Below are 10,411 nucleotides of genomic sequence, written 5' to 3'. Positions count from 1 at the left end.
TTGGACTAGTACCTAGGCGCAAGAGGAAACAAATATCAGGGATAATGCTCGATAGGTTAACTAAATCTAGAGGAGGAAGAATGGAGATCCGTTTTGAGGCAGGTTTAAAAAGGCCACGTGATGCTACAGAGTCAGCCAAGTTAGTATCAGAGGCAGCGGTTGTCGTTGTGTCATGTACGTATCCTCCCAACATGGATTCAGTACAGGAATGACAAAGACGAAACCCAGTTCAACACCTTCCTCGACCATTTATCTGTAAGTATGGTTATGTATGGAAACTAGTAATATCGTCTTGCTCTGTCCCATACTTTCTAGGTTGCTGACAATGAGACTCTCATAATTTTCAACAGATGTGGTTCAAGTTGGATAGCCAAGATGATGCAACCAGAAAAGCTCGCACCCATGTTTTCAAGTCTGCTCTGCGACAGTATTGGTATAACTTGAGGAAAACTCACTTTGAAGGCAAGGCTAACAGTGAACTTTCCCAAACATCTCAAGTGGAAAATATATCGGATGAAGACTGGAGGGACCTTGTTAAAACTTGTCTGATCCGAAGTATCAGGTACATTATATATATGTGATCAGATCACATGTTGAAGTCCTATTGACGCATGTGCCACACAAATCTATCTTCTTGTAGGTGAACTGTTCAAAGAACAAGGCCAACCGTACGAAAGTGAAATTCCAACAGACGACAGGATCTCATAGCTATATTGCACACTGCGAGGCTCTTGTAATTAGCTGTTGTTTCACTCTTTTCGCTGTACCATATTATCAGATCTATATTGACTTGTTCGAAATGCAGAGGAAAGTCCGCAAGGACCAAAAAGTACCTGAACCAAATGATGTGGAAATCTTCAAGGACTGTCACACCAGCAAGAAGAAGGGCATGACTACACCAGTCAAAGCCGCTGTTGTAAGTCCTTAATCCTCATACCTTTAATTACTACTTACTCTGACTTGTGCCTTCAACTGCATGGTTTGCAGCCAATGTCTATTATTCTTTTCCATTTTACACAATTGTCTTAGCGTATCATTGCACCTTACAAGGTTTAAAAGGGAGGAGTGATGTTCCTTTGATCTTGACCCATAATCTAGTTCCATGCTGGACTTGCCCACACAACGTTACAATTGCATGTTTGTTTGTTCCCAGTTGTTTTGTGATATGAATGATGTCATACTATGCTTACCATATTATAAAATTCGTCTCTTTATCCTTAGCCCTCAATACAATGTGAAGAAATAGACAATACATTAGCGATGGTATATGGTCATATGTTTGGAACCTGGTTTTATTATGTACTTTGCAATAAACTAGTAAACATGCCCGTGCATTGCAACGGGTGAAACAAAATGACTTTACAATGCGAGAAAATCACTTGATTTTACTATTTCACATATATCTTTGTTTAATTACCCATCTTCCGTCTAACCCCTATGTCGGGGTAGGTGGCCAGAGAGGCTTGCTGCATGCACACACCTGACACAACCAAACCAATTCCTAGCAACAATCCACCACAGCCTCTCACCCGGCAATGCTGATGCCGCCTTGTGGTGCACCAGTGGATTGGTGTTTGCGCTTGTTACTTTAATTTCTAAAACCAAGTATGTGATGTTATCGACTTGTTGACGACCGAGTTGTAGGTGCTTGACATGAACTCGCCATGCCTTATAAGCTTGACATGTTGTTATAATTAGTCTAGTGTATAACTTGACATGAATATAAAAAAATATACAAACTAAGGGAAATACTTGCCCTGCTAGGTCACTATATTCAAAAAATGTTGGCTTTACAACTCGTCATGCTTCAAACAATGATGTGCACAGCAAGACCACAATCCAACTCATAACCAACAAACACACTCATTCATACTGAATCCAACATAACCAGGAGAAACAGAGAGATAGAGGATTCAGTGTTCAGATGCGAACATATTGACAAGCATTGTACATTCTTCGCCGAGTCCCCTATTTATGCCTTATTCTCCTACCCAAAAAAGATGACGGTGCTTAGTTCTATTGGGTCAGCCCGGCGTCTTCCAGGCCTTGAAGTCAGCGTGGGCGCGGGACGCCTCCGGCAGCGGGTGGGTGTGCTTCACACAGATGTGCAGCAGGTCAGTATGTCACACAGCAGGAGTAAGACAAAATGTACCTTAAATATGTGGTGAACCAGCATATGGACAGTCATCCCCTTCAGCACGATAGCAGCCGCTATGTGATCAATCAAAGGCGTGATGGGAACCAACATTGGCTGAAATAATCTGCTCTTTGGCATAAGAGCCCATCGGCTTGCTTGCGTACGCCACAACATCCCCAATGTTCCTGCCAGTCAGCCCGGGCCCTACGGCGGTCACCACACCAACAACTCCCATACCTGTTGGTTGAACAGATCATTAAGCTAGACAATAATCTAACAGAAATACTAATAACAGTGCCCATTGATAGAAGCAAACAACTCGATGCCATATAGTGTCACAGGATAACACAACAGAACACCAATTCATGATACACCCAGGAAGATTTTGCCTTCAGAGTTGCACCAAGGAAGAACTCAAAATAAAATCTGCACTTATATGGACAATTTGACTATATTAGGAGAATAAAAATGTAGACCCGAACTATGGAGAAAAACTATCATGAGTAAATATCAAGAAGTATTTGTGCGGAAAAATACGGTGGAATCATGTACAACAAACCAGGTTTGACTCAAATCAATTGCTTGGGTGTATCACTCTTGCATCTTTTCACTCTCCTTCTGCTCAAACATTAGCCTTACATATCTTCTCCAACCTAAATAAACAAAATTAGGAAATAGTTAGTCACTAACAATATTCAGAAAATTGACGGTAAAACAATCATGTTGATATGAAAAACACAAAATTGGACCGTAAGACCATAATACGGGTAGACTGGTCGGCGCCCATCATTACCGCTTCTTTCTTGGCGTCGCTGGACAGAAGCCCGTGTCGCTCGGCCCACTGGTGTCGTTAGACATCGGCATTGTATCTCGCCATATCCAGCCTGGCATCTATATCCTCCCCACTCACGAATCAGTGGGAAAATCTGTGAGAGATGTTCTGCTAGACTGTAAGGGCTGAATTGGCTTATTTTAGTGAATTTGAACATTCTATGGGATGACACTCATGAATAATCACTGCCCATTAGGCTGTTACTGTCTGGTTGTTTGCTTGTGTGCTCATATTCAGTCATTTTAATTTACAAAAAAGTCTATGTAAACATGTCCTGCAATTTAACTGTTCAAGGAGGTGTTTGAGGATTTCTGATGCCAATATCTTTAGATGGTAACCGGCTATGCGCTCCTCATTTTCACTTGGAGTCGACTTCTACTAAGTATATGAAAGTGCATTTGTTTCTTATGGCTTGTGTTCTTTCTTCTTTAGAGGGTCATGGACATGGCTTTCTTCGCTGAGGACGTCCATCGTTTAGCAAGGTATTGTTGTACAGAACAATAACATAAACTGAATTTGTTAACCCAGTTGGCAGCACAACAAAAAAGCTATCTTCACTCTCCTTTGGATATATATCACATATTTAACAGTCTGGGGTCATGCTTCTTTATTATTTATACTATATAAAAATATCTAATCCTTTTCTTTACTCTTTATTATTGTGTGGGTCATATATGCTAAGTTGTTCTCTTCTGCTGCAGCGCAAGTGTGGATGGACATACATACAGTAATCTCATGTCTGGCTAACATATTTACTTTTGGCAAGAAAAGTGAATAACTGTGGAGTGAATGACTCTAAGGAGTCGATGAATAATGTCCGTAAGCTAGGCAACAAATAGAAATGGTAAAACGAATATAGAATAGTATCAGCATGATTGGCCATCAATAGGATAGTAGTTTTCTCATATAGGAGAAGAAAAGGTAACTAAACATCACCAATTGGTATCAAAGAAAAACAAACAGGCCGATTAGATGAAACAGGAGACCAGCTTTAGAGCATTTGGTTCCAAAGCAGGCCACATTTGTGAAACAACCATAGTAGTGACAATTCAAATTAGAAGACTATAACAGAATGATGAGAGAAAGCACTTGTAAGGAATCTGCTGACCCTAGAGAGGAACAATTCCCTTGTAAAGCCTGGCATTATTAACCAATAAGTTAGAGCGCATAGGATAAGGGTAAGTAAAGCAAATCATGAAGTTGATAAGATGGCTGGAGATTTACTTACCCAGCAACACCCTCAGATTCGATGAACTTGGGAAGCCCATCACACAACCCACAAGCAAATCCAGGTTGTGTCTGCACATGGACCTTGACAGTTTCAAAGGGGCATAGAGCAATATCAGAAATTACCTTAGCAGAAGCTGACTCTACAAGGTAAATTATAGGGTCATGTACTTCACGGCATTCTCAGGCCCAACCATATCTGAGTAGGTCTTCTTAAAGAACTTGTAGAACCCAAACTTGCAAGCCCCCTGAGCACTGTAACCAAGCAAGGTAGGCACCCATCCCCTGAAAAATCCCCTAGCTCCTTGCTCCTTTAGCAGAACGCTAAATCCAGATGAGATGCTCTTGTATTTCGCCGGGTCAATCTGAAACAATTGATAAAAATGTGTTAGGTCCAAAATACTTACATCAAACCTATCAACACTTTACCAGGTGCAGCTTAGAAGGTCCAAGATGGAGAGCAAACACATAGCAGTACATCTCAAATTCCATTATTCTCAACCAAGAAACCCTTTTCTTAGAAATCAGACTACATCCCATGAATAAATCACACACATCTCAATTATCCATTTATACACAACACATGCATCAGCTAATCAACCCATATGAACTGCTTGCTTGTTTTATTTTATACAGTAGCTAATCCACCAAAAGAAGCTAAGGAACTCAGAACAAAAGCACACAAGGAATCATTGCAGGAAGTTCTATGCCCTGGAAGCAACACAAGAACCAGGCACATAGCATGAAGAACCATTACCTGCAGGTGTATTTCTCAAACACGCACATTGGAAGAACCATCAGATGCAGGTAAATCCAACAAGCACGTACACATGAAGAGCAATCATGCCACAGGTACATCATTCTCAGGGAGAAGAGAAGGCCCACCCTTGGAGAGCTTCGTCGTACTTTAGGGAGCAGCCGACCCCATTTAACCTCTTCGTGGATCAGGTCATGGCCATGGCAGCTCGACGTGGATCTCGCCGTTGCCTTGGCCTCCCGTCTCACCTTCCTCCTCTCGCCACGCCGGAACTGGCGCGTCTGCCCCAGATTGAGCAAGCCCACGCAGGGGTGTTAGCTCGTGGCGTTGCTGCCCCAAATTGGGGAGGTGGAGGAGGAGTGGCTGGTGCTCCAGTTCGGCGACGGGAGGAGCCGTGAGGGCGAGAGAAAGGAATGCCCAGTGCGAGGGTGTCGAACAGTGGGAGGGTGCCTAGAGAAGGGAGGCCGGCATGGTGATAGAAGACGGCGAGCGGGAGATGCACCGGCGAAGCCCTGCTCGAAACCCTAGCCATGGGGGCGGGGCTGTGAGCGGGCGATAGATGCCGGGAGCGGAGAATCTAGCCGGAGGGGAGGGAGGCGCGGACTGTGGGGAGCTCGGGTACATGTTGCGCAGTGCCGGAGCTCGCCGGAAGCGGTCGGCGTGGGTGGTGGCGGCGGCGGCGAGGACTTCTGGGCGAGAGGGAGAGGAGGCGAGTGCGAGCCCGAGCCCGTGTGTGTTTGGGTCTTTCTTTTTTTACAAAAAGCGAAACGTTACCCACCTAGAAATAGGAATGCGGGTCAAATTCTCAGAAATGGAAGGAGTTTTTTAAAAAAACGCAAACGACGTACGACCAGAAGCGATGGCTGGTTTTTTTTAAACTACTTGGCGCACTTTATTAAACTCATATCAAAGTTACATCATCCACAATGTATGAAAGTAAAAAGCTAGGAGGATCACCATCCCAAACAAAAGTAGAATTTAAATTGAAACTATGTCTAGCAAGATTGTGGGTCAATCTATTAGCTTCCCTAGAGCAATGAGTGAAGGATACCGCACCAATACGGTATGCTTTTTGAAAACAATCAGCCAAAATAGCAGTATAGGGGCTCCAAATCTCAATCACGCCATTGCATGCTTGAATAACTTCCAATAAGTCAGATTCAACAATGACTTGATGACAGCCGAGTCCTTCAACCAACTCCAGTCCTCGCTGAATAGCTACTGCTTCGGCCGTTGTTGCATCAAGGAGATGATGAAGCAACCAGGATGCTCCCGCAAGAGCCTCTCCTCGGTTGTTTCGAAGAATTGCGGCATCTGCACCCGTTCCATCTTCAAAAAAAGCGGCGTCAACATTTAATTTATAAGAATTGATTGGAGGTTTGAAAGATCGAGGATGTTGCCTAGAGGGGGGTGAATAGGCGCTTTAAAATAATTACGGTTTAGGCTTGAACAAATGCGGAATAAACCTAGCGGTTAATTTATCAAGCACAAAACCTACAACAACTAGGCTCACCTATGTGCACCAATAACTTATGCTAAGCAAGATAAGCAACTATGTGATAGCAAGATATATGACAAAGAACAATATGGCTATCACAAAGTCAATTGCATAAGTAAAGGGGCCCGGTAAGAGATAACCGAGGCACGCGGAGACGACGATGTATCCCGAAGTTCACACCCTTGCGGATGCTACTCTCCGTTTGGAGCAGTGTGGAGGCACAATGCTCCCCAAGAAGCCACTAGGGCCACCGTAATCTCCTCACGCCCTCGCACAATGCAAGATGCCTTGAATCCACTAAGGGACCCTTGAGGGCGGTCACCGAACCCGTACAAATGGAGACCCTTGGGGGCGGTCACCGAACCCGTACACTTTGGCAACCCTTGGGGGCCTTCACCGGAACCCGTCAAATTGCTCGGGGTGATCTCCACAACCTAATTGGAGACCCCGACGCTTGCCCGGAGCTTTACACCACAATGATTGAGCTCCGAACACCACCAACCGACTAGGGCGCCCAAGCACCCAAGAGGAACAAGCTCAAGGGCACCAAGCACCCAAGAGTAATAAGATTCTCAACTTGTAACTTCCACGTATCACCGTAGAGAACTCAAACCGATGCACAAATGCAATGGCAAGGGCACACAGAGTGCCCAAGTCCTTCTCTCTCAAATCCCACCAAAGCAACTAATGCTAGGGAGGAAAAATGAGAGGAAGAACAAGAAGGAGAACACCAAGAACTCCAAGGACTAGATCCAAGGGGATCCCCTCACATAGAGGAGAAAGTGATTGGTGGAAATGTGGATCTAGATCTCCTCTCTCTTTTCCCCCAAAAACTAGCAAGAATCCATGGAGGGATTGAGAGATAGCAAGCTCGGAGAAGGTCAACAATGGGGGAAGAACACGAGCTCAAAGGATAAGGTTCATTGGGGAAGAAGACCCCTTTATATAGTGGGGGAACCAATCCAACCGTTACCCCACTGAACAGCCACACACAGAGCGGTACTACCACTTGGGCAGGGCGGTACTATCGCTGTGGGCGGTACTACCGCTCTCACCCAGCGGTACTGCCGTGCTGACGAGGAGGACAGGGCCCTGGCCCTAGAGCGGTACTACCGTGGGAGTAGGAGCGGTACTACCGCTTGGAGCGGTACTACCGCCACTACTACTGCACTTAGTACCGCAAAACCCGACACGAAAAACGACGGTCTCGAATCGAGGCGGTAGTAGCTCGGAACCACTGCGGTACTACGCCCGAAGACCACAAGCGGTACTACCGCTCGGAGAGCGGTACTAACGCTTGGGGAGCGGTACTACCGCTCTGGGAGCGGTACTACCGCTTGAGTGCTTCGGCAGTACTACCGCTATGGACTGCGGTACTACCGCTGGCGCCATCCTCAAAACACTACCGCGAAAACAAAGAATTCTCCAAGGAAACCAGAACTGCCATAACTTCTGCAAATGATCTCCGAATTGAGCAAACTCAAGCTTGTTTAAAACAAGACAACGAGTAGCATCAAAACAGCGAAACAAAGGAGTGACACCTCCAACAAAGAAGAACCGGCATACCCTCCAACATCGAAAACATCATAGAAGATGCATGTGAACTCCATTTTCGATGAACTCGAGCTTGTCATGAACATGACCAAAAGCTCCAAATCTCACAAGGAGAAGAACCAAACAAGAACCAATAAAGATGATGCAAGGATGCAATGGTTTGAGCTCTCTATGAACGATACAATCAAGCAACTCATCGAGAGCCCCCCTTGATAGTACGACAAACGATCCTATAACCCGGTCTCCCACAACTACCATGAGACCGGTAAAATACAAAACCTATCAAGGGAAAACCTTTGCCTTGCACATGGTCCACTTGAGCTAGATGATGACGATCTTGACTCCCTCAAGTTGGACCACCTTTCTTGATTGCGTTGGCTCGATGAAGACTAGTTGATTGCTCCCCCATACTCCACTGTGGGTGAGCCTCTCTTCCGCACATCTTCACAAGCCCATTGTCACCACAATGGACGGCAAGCTTCAAGCATTTGATCTCTTCGTGATGCTTCACTTGAACTTGCACACCACAACCTAACCCCACAAAGAACTCCCATGAAGATCATGGGTTAGTACACAAAGCGTAATTGACAGTGCTTACCATACCATGGGGTCGCTTGATCCCTCTCGGTACATATTCTACGCTTTGTGTGTTGATCAACTTGATTTACTCTTTGACTTAGTCTTGATCAACCTTGAATCTTTTCAACTCTCTTCATTTGGATGATGGCTTGAAGGTAAACATGAATGATCACACAATCTTCTTCTTCAAGACATGCTTGCAATAAGCTCAGCACTCACATGACCACTCTTTGGATAATTCCTTAATAGCACCTTGGTCAACTCATAAACTCCTTGAAACCACACATGGACTTCAAGAAAAGCCTATGGACAGATCCTTCAAATATAACTCAAGACAACCATTAGTCCATAGAGATTGTCATCAATTACCAAAACCAAACATGGGGGCACCGCTTGTTCTTTCAAGGTTTCACCCACATAACTTTATCCGGTTTCTTCTGATCCGCAGCTCGAGAAAAGTTACTTGTGATCGCTTGGATAGCGAATGCAGTACCTGAAAGATTTTGGACATTTTTGCCCTTAACAAATTCTTGTCGCTGCCACCATATATACGAAGCCCCAACGACCAAAGATTCCCGGAATCCCAACCTACCAAGAACAGGTGAATGTCTCGCTGGCTGTGTTAGTAATTCTTCAGGGATCACACTACCTGACCTGTCAATTTGAATGACTTCACCTATTATTTCATGTAACCCCAGTTTCTTCCATACTTCTTTTGCTCTTTCACATGTAAACATCAGATGCCGCAATATCTTCCGCCCCTTGCTTGCATACTGGGCATTGAGGCTGTACCTTGATGTGGCTGTTTGCCAAGATCGACATCCCTGGGACAATACAATGTAAAGCACGCCAGGCAAAAAATTTCACCTTGCTTGGAATTTGTAACTTTCACAAAATATCCCATACCGGGTTTGCATTCATAGCTCCTTGACCATCCCCCCACCTAGTTTGAGCACCAAATTGATGTTCCCATTCCACATAATAAGCTGATCGAACCGAGAACGAGAATCCACATCCACCCAAATAAAATTATCTCTAATCAAAGCCTCATCCCACTGTCCTGTAAAGGGATCAATTAAATCATCTACATTTTGTAGAAGTCTTTGTCCTTTCACAGTTATTACTTTCCTGTTCGGAATGCCAGGCACCCAATGGTCCTCCCATATGTTGATATTTGCTCCAGTACCAACTCTCCATATGTGTCCTCTCATAAATGTGCGTAGCCCAGCAATTATGCTCTGCCAAGTAAAAGAGGATCCCTTCTTCGGACCCGCTTTCAGTAAATTGCCATCGGGGTAATACTTTTCTCTAAGAATAGTCGCACACAAAGAATTTGGTTTTGTGATCAACCTCCAACTTTGCTTTGCTAACATAGCGAGATTAAAAGCGTGCAAGTCCCTAAACCCCATACCTCCATTCTTTTTTGGTACACACATCTTCCACCACGCCCACCAATGCATTTTCTTTTGTTCTTCAGTATCTCCCCACCAAAAGCTAGACATTTTGTCTGTTATGAGCTTACACATCTTTTCGGGAATATGAAAAACTGCCATAGCAAAAACAGGTAGAGACTGAATAATAGGTAGAGACTGCGATCGCTGGTTTATTAGTAGGTAAAGAATACAACTAATATTTTACATGGGTTCACCAGAATAAGTTATGTATATAGACCAAAGCTATTTTGTTTGGTTTTGCTGCCTCCTTAATATCTTCTGTTCTGGTACTACTAATGTAAAACCTCAACTTTTCAGCGAGCTATGGAAAAAATGGTGGAACCACCACCTTCTGAAGCTGGCGAGGCAACTATAACCGCAATGTCAGCTCTTG

The 10,411-nt window shown here is 44.5% G+C and overlaps 1 pseudogene; it reads right to left on the bottom strand.

Moving 5' to 3' along the window:
• Positions 1–2,024: 2,024 nt before the first annotated feature.
• Positions 2,025–4,994, bottom strand: LOC119339075 (annotated as a pseudogene).
• Between the last annotated feature and the right edge of the window lie 5,417 nt (positions 4,995–10,411).

The sequence above is a fragment of the Triticum dicoccoides genome, chromosome 7B (assembly GCF_002162155.2).
Source record: "Triticum dicoccoides isolate Atlit2015 ecotype Zavitan chromosome 7B, WEW_v2.0, whole genome shotgun sequence".
Lineage (NCBI taxonomy): Eukaryota > Viridiplantae > Streptophyta > Magnoliopsida > Poales > Poaceae > Triticum > Triticum dicoccoides.
The sequence above is the reverse complement of the archived record's forward strand: the minus strand, read 5'-3'. Positions and strand labels throughout refer to the sequence as shown.